This window comes from Bidens hawaiensis, unplaced genomic scaffold, assembly GCF_021521415.1.
Source record: "Bidens hawaiensis isolate Kalapana, Puna unplaced genomic scaffold, B.hawaiensis_p1.1 tig00010069_1, whole genome shotgun sequence".
Taxonomy (NCBI): domain Eukaryota; kingdom Viridiplantae; phylum Streptophyta; class Magnoliopsida; order Asterales; family Asteraceae; genus Bidens; species Bidens hawaiensis.
In genome coordinates, this window is record NW_027491760.1 from 8,202 (window position 1) to 28,371 (window position 20,170).

Here is a 20,170-nt window from a genome sequence, read left to right on the forward strand (position 1 = left end):
ATTGGGGTATTTATAGCCAAAGGTAGGTTTCCAAGGGGTTTAGCCGGCCCAACACGCTACCAACTGTAACCTATGCACGTGCCTTGCCTGTGAGTGGTGGATAGGTAGCGGCTGACACAGAGCAGGCGTGTCGTGCACTCTTCCTCTTCTGCCAACTACAGGCTAGGCACGTGGTATGGCAGGAGTTGGTGGGTAGGCGGCGGCTATTGGTCACAGTGCTGTGGCGTGCTGTCTGCCATGCTGCTGTCAGTGAGCTGTCGCATTCTTGGTCAGATCTTTTGTCTGTACCTCGTCAGGTATCACACAAAAGATCCTCCATCATACGGACTGGCTCATTTAGGCGGGAGTTTTCCCCCTCCCGCCTTTGCTCATTCCTTCAGGTGACACTGGGGAGAGTTAAGTGCCTTGTGCGTGTAGCCATGCTGCGCGGGTGGCCTTCCCTAATGGCTTGTATCCGAGGCTGCGGGGACAGGCGGAGTCCTTCACCATTGGGAGGCATTTCCTGCGGGACCAGCTTGCGTACTGCGCGTAAGGACGTTACGTCTCTGAGCATGGTTGGTCCTGCGGATCCAGTTGGTCTCTGCGCAGACGTCCCTGTTTAAGGTGAGTCTTGCGGGTCCAACTGGGCTCTGCTGGGACCTACCTCTTCAAGTCCCCCCAGTCCAATGTTCTTCTCATGAGTGTTTAATAAAATGAGGTGAACTTTTGGACTTGAGCAAAGGGTTTTGAAAAGGGGTTTCGTAAGGTTTTCCATGGGGATTCTTTCCTTGGAAGTCCTTGTCACTTGCAGAAATGCCCGAGTTTCCTGCTTGGTCTTTGGGTATGATGCGGGTAGGTCTGTAACCTCCTCGCAAGTCAGGAGCATTGAGTCCCAGTTGTATGTATTTTCCATGAGGTTTTGGTAGTTTTGAACATAGTGATCAATTATGTTAAGACCACCAATTCCATCTTGGAGCTTCAAACAACGTAGTTCTCGACGTTCCCGCTATGCGGGGATGTTATTTCCGTTTCCGCAAGCATTGCCCAGAAGATCCTTCTTGGTTTCAGTGTAAAGGCAAAACCCTTCACATACCTAACACCCGCAGGGAATTGACGCCAGGAATACCTTGGAAGTAAAGTAACCGTAAGACGAGCACAGGTACAGTGTTAAGGCAAAACCCTTCACATACCTAGCGCTCCGCTGGGAATTGAAACCAAGAAGGATCTTCTGGGCAATGCTTGCGGAAACGGAAATAACATCCCCGCATAGCGGGAACGTCGAGAACTACGTTGTTTGAAGCTCCAAGATGGAATTGGTGGTCTTAACATAATTGATCACTATGTTCAAAACTACCAAAACCTCATGGAAAATACATACAACTGGGACTCAATGCTCCTGACTTGCGAGGAGGTTACAGACCTACCCGCATCATACCCAAAGACCAAGCAGGAAACTCGGGCATTTCTGCAAGTGACAAGGACTTCCAAGGAAAGAATCCCCATGGAAAACCTTACGAAACCCCTTTTCAAAACCCTTTGCTCAAGTCCAAAAGTTCACCTCATTTTATTAAACACTCATGAGAAGAACATTGGACTGGGGGGACTTGAAGAGGTAGGTCCCAGCAGAGCCCAGTTGGACCCGCAAGACTCACCTTAAACAGGGACGTCTGCGCAGAGACCAACTGGATCCGCAGGACCAACCATGCTCAGAGACGTAACGTCCTTACGCGCAGTACGCAAGCTGGTCCCGCAGGAAATGCCTCCCAATGGTGAAGGACTCCGCCTGTCCCCGCAGCCTCGGATACAAGCCATTAGGGAAGGCCACCCGCGCAGCATGGCTACACGCACAAGGCACTTAACTCTCCCCAGTGTCACCTGAAGGAATGAGCAAAGGCGGGAGGGGGAAAACTCCCGCCTAAATGAGCCAGTCCGTATGATGGAGGATCTTTTGTGTGATACCTGACGAGGTACAGACAAAAGATCTGACCAAGAATGCGACAGCTCACTGACAGCAGCATGGCAGACAGCACGCCACAGCACTGTGACCAATAGCCGCCGCCTACCCACCAACTCCTGCCATACCACGTGCCTAGCCTGTAGTTGGCAGAAGAGGAAGAGTGCACGACACGCCTGCTCTGTGTCAGCCGCTACCTATCCACCACTCACAGGCAAGGCACGTGCATAGGTTACAGTTGGTAGCGTGTTGGGCCGGCTAAACCCCTTGGAAACCTACCTTCGGCTATAAATACCCCAATGGTATGATCATCTTACATCATCTTATCTTATGATATATACCTGATATCTGCTCTAGCAATCTCTTAATATACTTTTATATTTAAAGAGCAATCTAGTCTGATTCTCACGCCGGAGGGTGGTCACAAGGAGGAACCCCCCCCCCCCTTCTCAGTGACGAGCTCACGGTGTCTGTTTTGCAGGTTATCAGAAGAACCATCTTCCAAGGGTCTAACCCCTCGTGGGAAACAGCTCTCCAACCCCCAGGTTACCCGTAATCTGCCCGGGGTCCGGTTAGTGTTTCTTCATCCATCTTCCTTCTTCAAACTCCTTTTATAAAATAAATATAGTAAAAGAAAAGTTGGAAAATAAATACCAGGTTCATCTCAATCTCATCTTCAAACATCATATTCAAGGTAACCATTAGTTTGGTTTAGTGTTAAAGGTATATGCCTTACAACCAAAAAGTTGTTGGTTCTAGACCACTTGAGGCATGAAATGAAAGATGAAAGAAAAAAATTTAGTTGTTGAAAAAAAAATTCATATTCAAGCTTCAATTTTTGTCTTGAAAAATGCGCCTTGAGTACTGCCCGCCACTAGAGTACCATCCCACCTTTAGCGGTTTAGCGTCCCCTTTCTGAGGCTATGTGTAATGGAGGGCTACAAAATGAGGCGTTTTGTGCCATGTGGCGCCAACAAATGATGGTTTTTGCTTTAATGGTGTTGTAGCCTCATATATATATATATATATATATATATATATATATATATATGCGTATATATATATATATATGTCTATATATATATATATACATACTAGTATGTGCCCGCGCGATGCGGCGGCGGCGCTGATTTACAATGTGATACTCGTTTTGTGTTAGTTTATCTATGCTCTCATGACATATTATGTATTAGTTTTGTTAGTTATCGTATTCGTCACATCGGCATGGTCTATCTATGCCATAAGCATTACATAACTCAATTAAGTAAAGAAAAGTCACAAATAGAAATAAGACAATATAAGTCATAAATACCATTTTCAATTTTAATAAACCAACACAAGAATAAGAAAACATAAGTCTTATACATAACCATTTAAAAATAAGCATCCATGTGCTAACCACTTGATAAGATAACTTTTACTCATATGCCTTACACATCTCAATAACCTCATCTGCATATTTTGACCACCATTCTTCATCCAAATCAGTACCAAGGTCTTCTTGTTTGACTGCTCCAGTGACTTGATTATGAGTTTCTACAATCTTCTCATCCTTAACTACCACATTTGCCGTAGCAGATTTTGGCACTACAAAAAAACAATATTCAGTCTCTCATACATGTTTTTACAAAAATCAACAATGTTATATATATAATATAGATGTTAATATGATACCTGACATTTCTTCTAAGTTCTTCTTTGTTTCGTCCATAATAGTTTCTAATTTATTTAATCAAAAAACAAACAAGTTAGTATATTGTAAAGGATAGGTTTGATAAAGAAGACCATGTCTTACCTTTAAAACTCAAATAATAATAATAAACTCAAAATTTATTCAAAATATATTCAGAAATATAAAACATTAAAGCACAAGATCTATAACATATATACCTACATTTTATAACACATGTGGTTCATTCATCACGTAATACTTCACGATAGACAACATTTGAGGTGTATACCCCATCTCATCTGAAATCTTTGGCGGGGTGTACCAATACCTTAGTATTTTCCCGTGATATCCCTCTTGACAATGCCACGTAAAGTTGCCCATGTGAAAATACAGAATCTGATAGGCAAACACCGACGTGCGGAATTGTTTGACATTGAGCTTTGTTGATGGTCATGGAAAAGCCGAAACCGATTATTGTAGAGCCACTCTTTAAAGACAATTAAAACCTTCTATGAGTTTTATAAAGCTGAAAAACAAAAATAAAGTGTTAAAAAAGTTATATAAATATAACAAATAATCTAATTGTAATGATAAATGATGAACATGAGAAACATGGTACCTTACCAAAACTGATCCTTGGTGTCGGTGTGTTGTGTTTTGATGTATCTTGAAAAAACAGGAGTATTTAACGTGAAGTTATATGGACTGTTAAAAGATGGCTCTTATGGACTGGTTAAAGATGGCTCAAAAAACTGACATAATATCTTCAGCAGAGCAGTAAGAGACTCTTCAGCTGCAAAATAACCAGTAGCACTTTTCACTTTATACTTTATGAAAAGAAAAATCAGAAAAAGAAATTAACAAATATAGAAAAATTTATAGTAGAACCTAACCTGTTGACTAAAGCTATGTTGCAACCATATACCCTGTTTTAAATCAAAAGAGAGAATTAAAAAAAAAATTGAACAAGTTAATATATATGTGTAAATTACCTTAGACCAATTGCTCTACACCAATTATTAAATTTTATAAACTATTTAAAAGGTTTTTTTTTTCTTTTTTGTTTTTTTTGGTTCGGTTCGTTTCCAATCAGCTAGGCCCCCGCTTTTTCAGTTGATAGCAAAACCGAAATGAAAATTTAATTTAATAAAAAACATAAATAACATAAAAGCAAACCGTCCGTTTCTTATTGAGTTTGGTTCAGTTACTTCGGTTTCATTCGCACCCCTAAGTGTTTGTATAAAGAGGGTCAACCCAACTTAGCCCGGCCCATTTCGACCCATACTGCAACTTATTACATGTTCCAACCAGAATCCATTTGGATATTTTTCCCAACCCGCTTGACCCACCCGGTTTTGCCACCATCACTCATACATAAAGATAGCTTTTTTATGTTTATAACACGCGTAGTCAGTCCATACCAGGAGCTAAGTAACCGAAAGTCCCGGCTACTAAAGTGGTCACATGAGTCTTATCATGCTCCATGAGTGTAGCCAACCCAAAATCCGAAACACATGCTTCCATATTATGACCCAACAAAATATTACTCGATTTTATATCTCTATGAATAATATGAGGAATGCAGTCATGATCAAGATATGATATTCCCCTTGCAGCCCCTACTGCAATCTTGTATCTTGCATCCCGATCTAAAACTTTCTCCGTTGTTCTTCCTAGTCAAAGTCAAAAGAATAAAGTCAAACTTCAATTTTATGAAAAGATTTGTAACTCTTGAAAAAAATATAATCTTGATACTGAAACTTAATAATATAAAATGCAAATAGGAAAATGTTAAGTTCATAATTTATAACAAACTTTATATAACAGTAGATTCAAAAGTCAAAGATTTGACCTCATAAGTCAAACTCATACCATGAAGTAGTGCATCCAAACTTCCATTAGCCATTAACTCATAAACCATAAATTAAAATTGGTTATGAATTATGAGTTTATGACCCATGAAAACAATGACTAACTGACTATTAAAGTCAACACAACTAAAGTCAAACTTCAACTTCATGTAAAGATTTATAATACTATCTAGAAACTATGATCGCGACATCGAAACCTAGCTTCAGTTAATATATTCAATTATACATTTTAGGTCCATTACATTATACTCTAGTTATAATACTTTTTAGGTCAAACTTCAACTTCATGTAAAGATTTATAATACTTTTTAAGACCAACACAGTGTTGTTCACATTTACAATTAATTAAGTTTAGTGAACATCCGGTTCGTTTACAATCCTAGAGCCATATTCGGGTTCAACAATATTCAAAATAGTTACCTTTTCAGCAGTGCTAGTTACTGCCTCAAAACCGACATATGAGAAAAAAACAAGTTGCAGATCCAGCAAGTACTCCATTAACTCCAAAAGGAAGATACCTGAAGAAACGTTTTTTGTGATTTAATAAAGATAATACTTCAAATTACAAATTTAAAATATATATATTACCCGCCGGAAATATTGTATCCAACCCATTGAGTCTTGAAACCTACATATCCACCCGCTACTATGATGAAAAGCAAGGCTACAACATTTACTGTTGTAATTATGCCTTGTGCTAGTGAACTCTAGAAAACAAGCATTTGATCGGTGTAAGAATTTATATTAAAGAATAAAATACATTTATTTTTTCAAAGAAACAAGTACCTCTTTGATTCCAGTGCACAATAGTCCAGTTATAATGAAGACCATAATAGCTGCGGACGGGTCAACTACGATTCCAAGAATGGTTGGGTGCGCTAAGAATGCAGGCAGGTTATCTTGGCCTCCAAAAAACAAGGCCTGTTCGTAATGAAAGAAATATAGAATTAAATACATGTATACACACGCACAAAGTAACAGTAATAACTAATAAGTCAAGTATTAGTAAAAACTAATGAGCTAAAAATTTAAATTATATAAGTAAAAAAACACAAATTTACAGTTAGATATGTTTATTGAAGTGTTTGATTAAATCTTGAAGCATTCTCCATTAAAATAAAGTCAGCGTATTCACATTGACCTAGAGAGATCATTTTTAGTTTCTGATTTGCTATTTTAAATACAAATGAATTCACTGATGAACATCATTTTAAATAGATCCAAACAGAACAATTCAGTCAACACATTCATTTTAAATAAAAGTATATGTTTGTCTGTTTGTGCAAATATTTAATAATAAAACAGTTTAAAAATATATTACTACAAAATATAAAAAAATTAATATTGAGTTTTGTTGTAATCGTCGTTACACACTTTGAAAAAACGAGAAACGAAAAAGCGTTAGTAGGAAGACGGTTAATTTGGAAGAGATTATAGGATATATTAAGACTAATGGCTTTTTAATATAAGCTCCAATACAAGTTGTTATTAAATAAATATCAGCACAATCAGTTTGAGGTTCATACAAGTTGTTATCAACACATTCAAACCATTTTTAGTTATAACTCCAATAACCGGACCATAAGTTTTGATTATGTTTCAGTTATAATAATAGTACATCACTAATGAACATTTTCACAGACATCCCGGTCAGATAAAACCAAACCCGTTTCCTTTCTAGAATGGCCCACTTTGACACTTACCAAACTGGTACCTTTTTAAAGTGGCCCGTTTTTATCCGAACCAACCCAATACCTTTTTAAACTTACCCGTTTTGACCCGAATAAAACCAATATCTTTTTAAATTGGCATGTTTTGATCCGAACCAACCTAATACCTTTTTAAACTGACTGGTTTTGACCCGAACAAAATCAATTTCTTTTTAAAATGGCCTGTTTTGATCTGAAGCAACCCAATACCTTTTTAAACTGACTGGTATTGACCCGAACAAAGTCGATATCTTTTTAAAATGGCCGGTTTTCCAAAACATTGATTTAGAAAAAAAAACATGTTTTCTTTACCTATGTGGTTAGTTTTTCGTAGACATGAAAATAGTTTTTACAAGCCAAGGTTGAACTAAGCATTTCTGCTTGTAAACATAAATGAGCCAAGCTCGGCTCGTTAATATCACTACATGTGTGTATGGATTAATAGCACTACATGTGTGTCTGGATTTGTATGAACTTACTACTTTTGGGCATTAATTGAAAAGAAGATGATTTAGATGAAAGAATGAACTTTTTTTTTAAATATTAATTTAAAAAGTCAAAAGCTTTGACTAAATATTAAATTTCTTGAATTTTTTTAAATCTGAACAGAGAATTGCAGCCAAAGAGTACAAACGAAAACATTAGTATGAACTTACTACTATATATATATATATAGTATCATATATATATATATATATATATATATATATATATATATCGCACATGCCATTAAAATAATAATAAAACAAAAGACATGAAGGGCGACAAGAAGACAACCCCCTCCCCACACCCACACACATTTGGCCTTTAGTAGCCAGCCGGGGGGGGAGGGGGGGGGGGAGTTCCTCCAAGAATTCACCCCTTTGTCGCCCAATTTGTAGCCCACTACGCATACTCTTACTCCCTCGTGATAGTGTTTGGCGCCTTATGATGCTTGCGTGGACAAGACTGGAGCCTCATTTGTGTTGTACAACTCTCGGTCTTATCAATATCATTTCTGTTATTATCATTATCAGTACTATTAGTTGTTTGTGGCTACGTAGACGATGGTTACTAGTGATCTGGCTCACGCTTGTTCTAGTTATTGTGTTACGATTTAGAGAGGATAGTATTAGTTAATTAAGATGGGGGCATGCCTCCTGCTAGGGTAGTAAACGAACAGAAAGTTCGAAGAGCTAAATGCATGAAAATTTGTTCATTTACACCCGTTATGTTTGTTTGTTATATTTGTTTATTAAAGGTTTTTTATATTTTTAATACATTTTCTAATCTTATTATATAGATTTAAACAAAATTATTAATACAAGCGACCGTGGGACTAAAAGCGTGTGGGTTGCTTGTAGAATTAATTACAAGCTACAACGCGAACACTCCTATCCGTTGGCCAGGAGCTAACATTGATCTTGTTATTATTATCCATGTAATTACGCTACCAGAGGTTTGATGGGCCGGTGGATGACCACGTTATGACCATTAGTCAATTATAGCTTCGTGCTAACAAGTAATCCCATTATCTTGCACCTCCCAAGTCATGGACACAATCTTAAATATTAATTAAAAAGCATTAAAAAAATAAATAAATTAAACATTCACATATCTATAAATAGAGTAGCAGGATAGTCCCTATAATAACATACCCGACATTTTTTCTCATTTCTACAACTCCATCTATAACTACAAAGATGAAATCAAATGCTATGAGATTCACTTTAATTGTTCTTCTCTTGTCGGTGATCGCGATACCTGCTTCGGCTGACAGTGAATATGGAAAATCACAGGATTATGGAAAACCCAGCCCGAAGTTACCAACAAAGCCCGTGATACCGAAAGAGGAGCACATGGCTTATGAGAAGACCGGTCCCAAGTTGCCAACAATACCCTCAATACCAAAGGAAGAGCATGGAGCATACGAGAAGCCCAACCCAAAGTTACCAACAAAGCCCGTGATACCAAAGGAAGAGCATGGAGCATACGAGAAGCCCAATCCAAAGTTACCAACAAAGCCCGTGATACCAAAAGAGGAGCACGAAGCTTATGAGAAGACCGGTCCTAAGTTGCCAACAATACCTGTTATACCAAAACTGGACCAAGAAAGCTATGAGAAAAACTATCCTAAGGTACCCAAGGTGCCAGAGCACCCGAAGTACATAGCCGTTCAAGGTCTTATTTATTGTAAATATGGTTCCAAACTCCTCCCAATTCAAGGTAAGCTCTATGTCATGATACTAGTTTACATAAATTTGTATTGTAAATATGTATAAGTGATTAAAGTATTAAAACTTTACAGGAGCGACTGCGAGAGTAACTTGTTTGGCAGTGCACAAGAACGGATATGAATCTGCGCCATTTTCATTCTCGAGTTGTCCAGCAGACGAAAAGGGTTACTTTTTGGCTAAATTACCATCCTCGACGCTTGTAAAGGACGATCTATGGGAAATCACAGAGTGCAAGGCTTTCCTTGAAAACTCGCCATGGACGAGTTGCATGGTTCCGGAAGATACCAACGGAGGAATTACCGGTATTCGTGTTACATTTTCTCGACATCTAACCAACAACGGATATTGTTTGTCATCGGTTGGCCCGTTTATATACAATCCGGGACATGAGTCACTACCCAAAGAAGGTTACTAGATAAATTTATATCGTCATCCAACAAAGTTTTTAATTTCTTTTTGTATTATTTTTTACCATCGCACAATTCATTGTTGTACTATTGATTTTTTTCGTTATGTTGTTTGTTTTGTGATGAGTCGATATTGATGTAACAAGTACAACTCATCAATTCATATTTATTTGCTCGATCTACATATCGGTGAGAAAAACTCATTTAACCATGTTTGTGTTAAAATCTAAAGCTCAATAGACGAAAGGTCCTAGTAGCATGTCATTAATTCTCATACTGGATCCTTAAGTATGAGTAACTACATGTTCAGTTCAACAACAATAACGACAATCATACCAATTAAAATATCATCAATAACACAACTATTAGTAGAGTTTAAGCCTATAAGGAGGGTAGGATGCAAACAAAACCCTACTTCTATTTTGAAGAATACGGAGATTGTTTCCAAAGAGACCTCAGCTCTAAAATCATAGGTATGAAACCCGCATAGAATGAAACACCAACATATACAAATAGGTAATAATAATAATAATAATAATAATAATAATAATAATAATAAATAGATAAATACAGATTGTGATAATAATATCAAATGATAAAATACAAGATAATAATTTAAAAAATGAAATATTACAATTATATATTATTTAGTAGTAAACAAATAAAAAAAACACACACACATATATATATATAATTAAGTTGAATTAAAAAAAAACTTCAAGATGCATCGTTGAGAATCCATTATATAATGCATCGCTGCCATGAATAAGAATTCATCATTATTTGTATAGCGCATGCTTGGACCTTCTTCATGCACTTCATTACAAGCACCATCTTCTATGAGATTGTAAGATTCTTGTTGTGCCATGTAAAATATGTTTCATCAAACCTACAGGTATTCTAATATAGTTATGGATACCATCGATGCTATCACAATACTCATTTGGTACTCGTACTTGTAACTAACGTGTATATCTTTCAATAACACCCACCTAGCCTTCCACACTCCAAAAGTTCGTTCAATGATATTTCGCAATCATGAGTGGTAATAGTTAAATGTCACTTTTGGTCCACGAGGAGCACACATAGCACTAGTCCGTCCATGTTGAAATTTTGGTAGATGATAACGAATATTCGTACCTTTTTATGGAGCAAGACACCCTTTAGTATTTGGGTATTCGGCATCAACAACATAACATTTATCTGCAAATAAAGCAAAGAGTTATTATTCGTTTCAAACAAGTATTAAAAACATAAATGTTGGAATAATGAAAATTTAAATTAACCATCTGCTGGATGTGGAAAATGCGCTTCCGTCTCTTTAAGTCTTCATTGAAATTTTTTGCGTCATGTGCAGTCTCCTCCCATTCGGGCCATACAAATGTAAAGCATATGTTAAAATCACAAGCTGCCATTATATTTTGTGTAGCATATCCCTTTCGACCAATGTACTTCACTTGATCGCTTCAATGGAAGATTTAAGCATGTGTTAAGAGAAAGAAAAGGAGGCCCATACAAATGTAAAGCACATATTAAAATCACAAATAACCATTATATTTTTTGTAGCATATCGCTTTCAACCAATGTACTTCGTTTAATCGCTTCAGTGAAAAATTTAAACATGTGCTAAGAGAAAGAAAAAGGAAGAAATCTAACTCACATTTTTAAAGCTCAGAAACACGTCATCAAGAGCTCAATATAATTGATAATGTTCCATAAGACGCCATTGAAGGTTTGCTCTACAAATCCTTATATACCTCATCCTTGTTAGGTCTAAAAAAAAGTAAAAATTACAAAGCAACTCGGATCAGATTTGTAGCCACTCTCTAAAAAAAATGAGTAACAAGAAGCTACCAAGATGTTGAAGGGGACTGTCAAAACTATTTGAGTTGTGCTCGGATGCGAGATCGGTGCTTCGTCTGCTGGCAGAAGCAACTTTCTAGCAATGCTCAAACGAAATACATTACTTTTATAAGCATGCAGATAAACTTAAATGTGCATTAAAAATGAGGTGGTTACGTTTTTCAAATGTTGCATTCAATTAAAAGTTCAGGGTATTTATTGGCAACCACCGGGTGTTAAGACACGGCAGGCCAGGCACAGCACAGGCTAATTTTAAAGGCACTATTTTGTAATTATTATTACTTTTGATTTTGATTTGGTGATATATGTTTTTCTTTTCTTTTTATTATTAAATAAAATGAAATGATGGAGAATGACGGAAAATGAAATGCAACATGGGTTGAGAGAGCGGTGGGAATGAATGATTGGGAAAAGCTTACATGACAAATAATAGAGAATGAGCAAAATGAACCATAACACATAACCTTAGCGGAACTCATTACCGATATGTATGTATCAGAGGTGCTCACGATATGGTTTTAGGTTAAACCGTGAGCCAAACCGACCATGAGTGGCGGTTGTTATTCTTGTAAACCGAAAGCAGACCAAAGATAACATGGACAAAAACTCAATTTTACTTAGAATATATATTGTATCACAACAATACAATGACATGGTGGTAAATGAAATCTCAAAGCTGCAATACTTTGTGTATATATCTCACTATTTAATCCTTAAAAATACATTTACACCTATACTATTCTCTTCTATATACACTCCCCCCTTCCATCTACTACATTATTTCATTATCATTGTGCAACAAATGTATATATGTGTATAACTACAGAAACCCGAGAAAAAGAATTGTGTTTATTCTGAACTGACAAAACTTGTTACCCTGCATCTGTTCGCGATCAGTAATTAACATTCGCGTATGTGTTGATTTTCGCCTAAACTAGGCCAACTACACCCTGTGGACCATCCTAACACACCCTTTGAACATGCGCTCACCTAACCACCAAAACACACATTTAATAATTTATAAAAGTTCAGTTAAGTTGCAAATTAATAAAGTATCAATGTTCTTGATACATACCAGATTGTCCAAGCTTGCTTCAACATGAAAAAGAATTACAGCCATTCCTCTTCCTCTGTCAACCTCGGCCTGTTCAATAAAGAAAAAGATTAAAGAAATGCGAGTAAATTATGGTTTCGTTACACTTTTCGTTCTTAAATTAAAGAAAATGACAGAAATAGTCCTTATGTTCAAATGTTGTAACAAATTACGTCCTTTCCTCTAACAAGCGTTAATTGTTTCCTTTAACTCAAATCATGTGTAGTGCACTCAAGGTATTTCATTCTTCGTAATAATACAAAAAACTTTAAAATAAAAACTTATCAAGAAATTAAATACTTAAGTTTTTATTAAAAAGACCAGAATACGCTCATTTGCGAAGCACATGACTGAAGTAACAGTGCTATTAACGTCGAATTGTAGCAGCATAATACAAAGCTGATTTATTTTATTTTTTTAGGTAAATAAAAAGATTTCACCTTTCATCCTTAAACTAAGTAAATAACCGAAATAATCTATTATGTTTATATGTTGTAACAACTTGCATCATTTCCTCTAATGGGCATTAACTCTATGTACACTGTGCATGCGGGTATTTTGGTCTTTTTGTCATCATCATCGTACTCAGTAAATCCCACCAATAGCAAAGCTATGGTAGGGTCTGAGGAGGGTAAGATGTAGACAGCCTTACCTCTACCCCATAGGAATAGAGAGGCTGCTTCCGGTGAGACCCCTGCTCGAATTTTGGTCTTTTTGTATTTTTAATTAAAAAAAAAAAACTACTTAGGTATTTAGTTTCTTAATAACCTTTTTTCAAGTGTTACTTTAAAAAGACCAAAACTGCCTCATGTGCACGAGTATATTTTGGGGTATTTTGGTCTTTCAGTTTCTTAATAACTTTTTTACTTTTGAAGTTTTTTACTTCAGAAGACCAAAATACCCCTAATGTGCAATGCACATGACTGGAGTTAACAGAAAAACTTACCGTCCGTTAGAGGAAAGGACGCAAATTGTTACAACACATAAACATAAAGAATGTTCTATTATTACCTTAGTTTAAGAACGAAAACTGTAATTTACTCTAAAATAATAAACAAAAATAAAAGAAAAGAAAATACTTACAGCACATGAGCATATACTAATGCCTGCATCTGCTAATGCTAGGGTGATATCAGCCATCATGCCTGCACATAAGTTAGATTTGTAAACATTCATATTGTAAACAAAATAAATATATAAATGTTTACCTTTTCGATCTATACACGCAATGCATAACCATTGGATGGAGTGTCCTTGAAGTTTGCTCCATGACGAAACTTTTCCATCAAGCCAGCTTTCTAAACTTGGTAAGACTTCCTTATACATAGGAATATTAGCATGCATCAATTTTCCAAACTCAACTTCATGTGAATTTGTTTTTAAACTCACATGTTGCATATGTTTGTTATGTTTTCCATTCACTTTACTGACTTTAATGCTACCATTTTTGAATCGAAAAAGATCTTCATCCACCATTTTGAAGACGACATTTCCATAACATTCATTAATATCTTTTCCCATGTATGTTGTGTCCCTTTAGAATAATCCAACACGTCTTCAACTTCACTATCGTCTTCAGTATCAGCAATAAATTCGTTTACTGAATCCGCAGTTATTTCAGATGCAGATAGTGCAGCTTGCTCCCTTAAAAACTAAACATAACACCAATTAAACTAACAAACATAAAAGAATATGATAATTAACTAACTTACTTTCATAATTTTGTGTCTGGCGCTACGTGTTTTGGCATGTGGTAGCCATTGTTTGTGCCTCTGGAAAGCAGATTTGCTTGATAATCCCTGGTAATGATGAAAAAAACCACATTTTTAGGAAAATAATTATAAAAGATGAAACCTTATATTTTATCTAATATAAAGTACATTATAGGTTACCATCTCCACAACTTCAGCATTTGCAAGCACGTGCAGAGGAGGAACAAGATTGCCGTTGACCTGCAAATGATATAAATCAAGCAATTCTTGATAAGCATGTAAAAGAACCCAACGTTCAGTGAACCATTCGGAAATGTTCGGCGGGACTTCATTTTTGTTCATTTATTTAATAAACGAACGAACATGAGCACACGTCTTGTGCATTCATTTATGTTAGTTCATTCACACTCATTTATGTTCGTTCGTATCGTTCACTATGCCTGTTAGCTTACGTTTGTTTAGATTCGTTTGTTTATATAATCAACAGCACTACAACTTAGTCTAGTTTTAATTATTCGTTCGGCCCAGCAGATTGATGTTCATGTTTAATTGTAAATAGTGTTCACTCGGCTATTTTTGTTCATCTATGTTCAATTATGTCCGCTCGTTTAACTAAGTGAGCCATTCATCTAACTATTAACAAATGAACATGAACATGCATTTTTTTCTTAACGAACGAAAACGAAAAGAAAGCCCCATTCATTTAATTGTTCATGCTCGTTTGGTTAAAGCTAAACAACCAAACACGAACATGTCCTATTCGTGTTCATTTGGTTCAATTACTAGCTTAATTATTGAACTTTCAAGAAAAAAATATTCCATCAGTCAAAATGCCATTAGACTTGCCTTTGCAGCTAACATCTTGTTTCCAATTTCAGTGTGTATCATATAAGCATAGTCAATGACAGTTGCTCCTTTGGGCAGATTTTTGATCTGTCATAGTAAGAAGACAAATACAATAAGAAACCAATTCATAAGAGAACTCGAAAAGGGAAAAATTATGTGAAGCGTTTATTTTATTTTATTTTTTTTACCTCTCCTCTTGGTGTAAATACAAATACACGACTACCTAGAAGATCTTTGGTGACTGTATCTACAAATTCTCTTGAACTCATGTTTCCAACAAACTCTTCTTGCCACTCTCTAATTGCATTCAACCAACCAATCTGACAAAAAGGAGTTTAATTAATGGTCAATAAAAAAGTTAATGCACATGCTACCGGATAGGAGTGTGCATGAAACCAAAATAACCGACATAAACGAACAAAGATAACCGAACCCAACCCAGAACCAAAGGTTTGATTATGACTTCTTCAAAAAACAAACTCCCGTTCAGTTTCGGCTTTGCATTTACCGAAAATCGAACCGACTTTTATAACCAAAACGAACCCGTAAAAAAAACGATTTTGTTATTGAATTTATGGATTATAACTTTTATTATTGTATACTAAGTAATTTAACAAACAATAAATGGTGTAGGCCACATACTTAGACTCAAATATGTAATAATCAATTAATCATTAATTAACAAAAAAAAAATCAGGCCCAAAGTTTCAGCCCAAAAATTTCAAGCCCAAGTGGCAAACAAAAAAAAAACAAAATCGAACCGAACTCATTGTGAAAACCGAAAAAACCTATACCAAATGCCTTTTAAAAAATCCAAAATCCGAATTTCAGTTTTTGGTTCCGAAACCGACCCCCCCCCCCCCCCAACACACACACACACACTACTATCAGAATAGTAGATGTGCCAATTTTGATCAACTTTATGAACAGTTCGACTCAAGGTTTATTTGATCTGATCAAACGGGTGAAAAAATAGCTAAAATGAAACATGTCGAGCAGGAAAAAGCCATGAAAACTGTATTTATAATGCTAATTGGATTATTATTATTATTAAAATAAGATAATCTTTGTAATAAAATTTGGCAGACTTATTGTTCATTAAAAGAAATTAAATTTGGGACAAAATTGTTTTTAGTCAAACAGACCCGCAAAGATTTTACCCATTCGGACCCAAAACCCGTCTTACCCTAAGTGCCACATTTGCATTATTAAGAATGGTTGTTTTTCCTCTCAAATTTCTATCTTCGCAAGACACTGTATGTCTGATCAAGTCATTAACAAAAACTTTCCCACTGTAATGAGCAGCAATGCCTCTATTGGCTATCAAGTTCATCTCTTCAGTTCTAATCTGCAAAACAAATTATACCATTTTTCATGTAAAACTTGTAACAGCAAATACTAGAAAAATATAATATAATATAATATAATAATATGAAAAGAGGGTTTACTGAAAACCTACCTGAACTTCGAGACGAAATGTACTCTCGTAAAGAAATGGAATTATAGTAGTATGAAGACTTTGATAACCATTAGGTTTTGGGGTTGCAATGTAGTCTTTCATCTGTGAAAATAGGTCTAAATGTAAGCAGCAACACGAAGAACATTAACTTTCAAAACTGCCAAAATGACTAAAATACCCACAGTTCGAGGTATAGGGGTCCAGATCCCATGAACTAGCCCAAGAACATGGTAGCATATCTGTTGTGCATTACATACAGGGGAAACACCAACACAAGGCTTTGGTTTAACAATAATGCGGAGCTGTAAAACAAATGCATAGATTCATGTTAAAAAGTTACAATAAAAGTAATTATATATTCTGTGCTCATCACTTATGAAACGTTGATTAATTACCTGTAAAATTTGGTTAACTTCATTGATTGAACCTCTGGATTTGAGTACAGACTTATAGATGCTGCAAATAAAGAAACTCAAAATCAATAAAGAAAACTCTTCTAAAACAGTTTTATTTAATTATTCTTGGCACATTACAATAGTATGTTAATATTATAAAGAAAAAGAGAAATATTACCTATAAGGTTCCTTACAAACCGATTGAACCTCAGTTTTCATAGCCACGAGGTTTAAGAACTGATCATCCTCAATCTTCTCGATAAGTAATTTACTTGCCTGAAGATGATAATAATATATAAGCAACAAAATAGTTTGATTTTGAGGCATGTCTACCCATGAGCTAAAAAATCTAATCTAGAAAATAAATAAAGTATCTCTTCAATTTCTTTCTCATGGTCTTTATAGAGTTCTGCTACCCGTCTCTTGATTTTACCATAATCTTGAGGATTTGTGTACATGAAGGACAAATTCTCAAGCTCAGACTGCATGATTTAAAAACAAAGAAAATGACCATATTTAATTTCATATATAAAGCAAAAGTTACCTGAACTATTAAAACCGTAAAGAAGTGGGAATAATATGAGATACCTTAATTTGGTACATTCCTAGTAGCTTTGCTAGAGGAGCAAAAACTTGTAGGGTCTCCATTGCAATGCTGGACTGTATGCATAAAAAGACTTTGAAAAATGAAAAAAGACTTTGAAAAATGAAAAATTAACAGCTAATTAATGTAAATTTACTCCACCTGCTTATGCAAAGGCATATGTGAAAGAGTTCGCATGTTATGTAATCTGTCTGCTAACTTCACAATAATCACCCAGACCTGAGAAATATAATATTCAGTGGCTGATGAAATTAACATTCGGGCAAATTGAATAATAATTATGAAAATAAAAATATCAATTAGTAGATCACCTCCTCTGTCATAGCGAGAAACATTTGTCGAAGATCATGTGCTTTAACGTCTTGTACGGGTTCATTATTACACTTGAGCTTCCCAAGTTTAGAAACCTGAATCAATAAAATTAACGAATAAATTAAAGTGTCATAAATGCAATATGTTGAGGAAAAAATCATGTAAAAGTTTCAAAATTGACCACCTTTGTTTCTCCTTCAACAATGTGACGAACCGTGACACCAAATTCCTTCTCTATTCTTTCAAAAGTAACAACGTTTGTATCTTCAACGGTGTCATGTAATAAGCCAGCAGCTATTGACTCCCAATCTAATTCCTTTTTAAATGATTACTAGAAGTTAGTAAAACTACATACATTACTTTAATTAAAATGATTTACAATATTGTCAAACTCACTAATTCCCCAAGAATTCGAGCGACTTCAACAGGGTGAATAATAAACGGTTCGCCACTGCGTCTTTTTTGCCCATCATGTGCCTCAAAGGCCAGCTACAGGTAATCATTATTAAGATAAACTATAAATAAAAGCATTTGTGGCATTTAAATTATAGATAGAAATGCATAAACACTACAAAGAACTTACTTTTAGAGCATTGTGCACTAATTCTAACTCGCCAGATGTAAGGCATGCGATATCAGGTTTAAGATCCTGAAGTAATAAAATAAGCCATCAGTACCACGTTTAAACAGTTTAAGTTACACTTTTACATACTATTAGAGTATTAGTGTATTATTATATAGTTTTGATCAAAAGCACCTCCAACAAGGCAACAACTCGACATACCTCCCACAATATTTCAGGTGAAAGTTCATCATACCCTGAAGGGGAAGATGACGAAGAACAAGAAACTACCCATTTTCTACAGCCAATATGAAGCAAACTCGATTTTAACAGTTTTCTTGGAGGAATGAAGTCTGAAGTTTCAGAAGATAACCATAATCTCTTTCCAGAAACTTCACATCTCTGGCATAAATATCAAGTGGAATGACATATATCAGTACAAATTTGTCGAAAATGTAAAATCTATAAGATATAGAACTACTTGTGGTTGTCAAGTAACACATTTTAATCCGAACATTTATGCACTCAGTTGTGTCAACTTAAATGGCTAAACTGCCATCTGCCACTTATATATCACTCTTAAGTCTTAAATGATTCTGCCTTTTTAATCCTTTTTAGCATTTATAATGGGCTTGCCCAGACCCCATCCTGGGCTCGGCAGGCGTTCAGGGCACGGTTTCGATGAGTGCACAAATTTTTTTTTAATTTTATATATATAGCAATTTTTTTAAAACATTAAGAGAAACTGGGGGGATCTGAGAAAAGGCCTAGTAATTTAGCAATTAGTCTGTTTATGTTTAATTGAGCCAATAAAATTTTAAAAATGGCCTAGTAATTTAGCAATTAGTTTGTTTATGTTTAGTTGGGCCAAAAGACTGGGAAAAAAATATTATATAAGGCCAGTTTTTTATACACGTTTTGGGCACTCAAAATCTCGAAGACGCCCCTGCCTTCATTCGTCTAGTAATCAAAGTAACCTGTCACAATAATGTGATAGCTTCTACTAATAGCAAGTACCTTAACTCTAAGTCTATCTACCAGATAACTCAATCAGCTCAAAACATTTCACATATATGAATCCACAAACAAACAATTAACTCAATAAACTACAGAGCAAGCGAGAATTACACGAACCGGATGACAATTGGCATCAATTTGTCCAGTAACCAAACCAGACGAATGCGCAGTGGTCGCGAAACAGCCCGTCAAAGCCCTCAGAGCCTTCCAGGCACACGAAACCACACTACAATCATACCGTCCAGTTCCATCGGCTTTCGGAAGCCTACATACATTCACACATTCCACTGACACTGCAAATTCACACATAAACTATCAATCAAACCCTAACTAACATCAACAAAATCAAACAACAAATACGCACCGGATAACGACGGAGCCGAAGCCATAACTAACAATCAGCATCGGAACATAACAGCATAACGGACAGACTGAAGTCTAACAGAATCAGTTATCAATCAATAATAATAATAATAATAATAAGTAGGGTTTATGGTGG

At 35.7% G+C, this 20,170-nt stretch overlaps 2 long non-coding RNA genes and 1 pseudogene across 3 annotated transcripts; all 3 read right to left on the bottom strand.

Annotated features, from left to right (window-relative positions):
* Positions 1-3,276: 3,276 nt before the first annotated feature.
* LOC143534100 (uncharacterized) lies at positions 3,277-3,977 on the bottom strand. The gene is made up of 3 exons (XR_013135475.1): positions 3,828-3,977; positions 3,608-3,652; positions 3,277-3,520 (listed from the first exon to the last, which is right to left on the bottom strand). It is a non-coding gene; the product is annotated as an uncharacterized LOC143534100 (long non-coding RNA).
* Positions 3,978-5,894: 1,917 nt separating this feature from the next.
* On the bottom strand, positions 5,895-6,529 carry LOC143534101 (uncharacterized). Its single transcript, XR_013135476.1, has 3 exons — positions 6,263-6,529; positions 6,065-6,183; positions 5,895-5,994 (listed from the first exon to the last, which is right to left on the bottom strand). It is a non-coding gene; the product is annotated as an uncharacterized LOC143534101 (long non-coding RNA).
* A 5,768-nt stretch (positions 6,530-12,297) lies between these two features.
* LOC143534130 (putative GTP diphosphokinase RSH1, chloroplastic) lies at positions 12,298-20,084 on the bottom strand (annotated as a pseudogene). The gene is made up of 23 exons (XR_013135480.1): positions 20,036-20,084; positions 19,783-19,964; positions 18,877-19,056; positions 18,676-18,741; positions 18,489-18,581; positions 18,277-18,408; positions 18,092-18,187; positions 17,922-17,999; positions 17,765-17,836; positions 17,553-17,658; positions 17,355-17,454; positions 17,177-17,237; positions 16,964-17,083; positions 16,782-16,883; positions 16,509-16,670; positions 15,511-15,642; positions 15,323-15,409; positions 14,645-14,716; positions 14,477-14,563; positions 13,973-14,416; positions 13,848-13,909; positions 12,747-12,815; positions 12,298-12,661 (listed from the first exon to the last, which is right to left on the bottom strand). The product of XR_013135480.1 is annotated as a putative GTP diphosphokinase RSH1, chloroplastic (transcript).
* Positions 20,085-20,170: the final 86 nt, after the last annotated feature.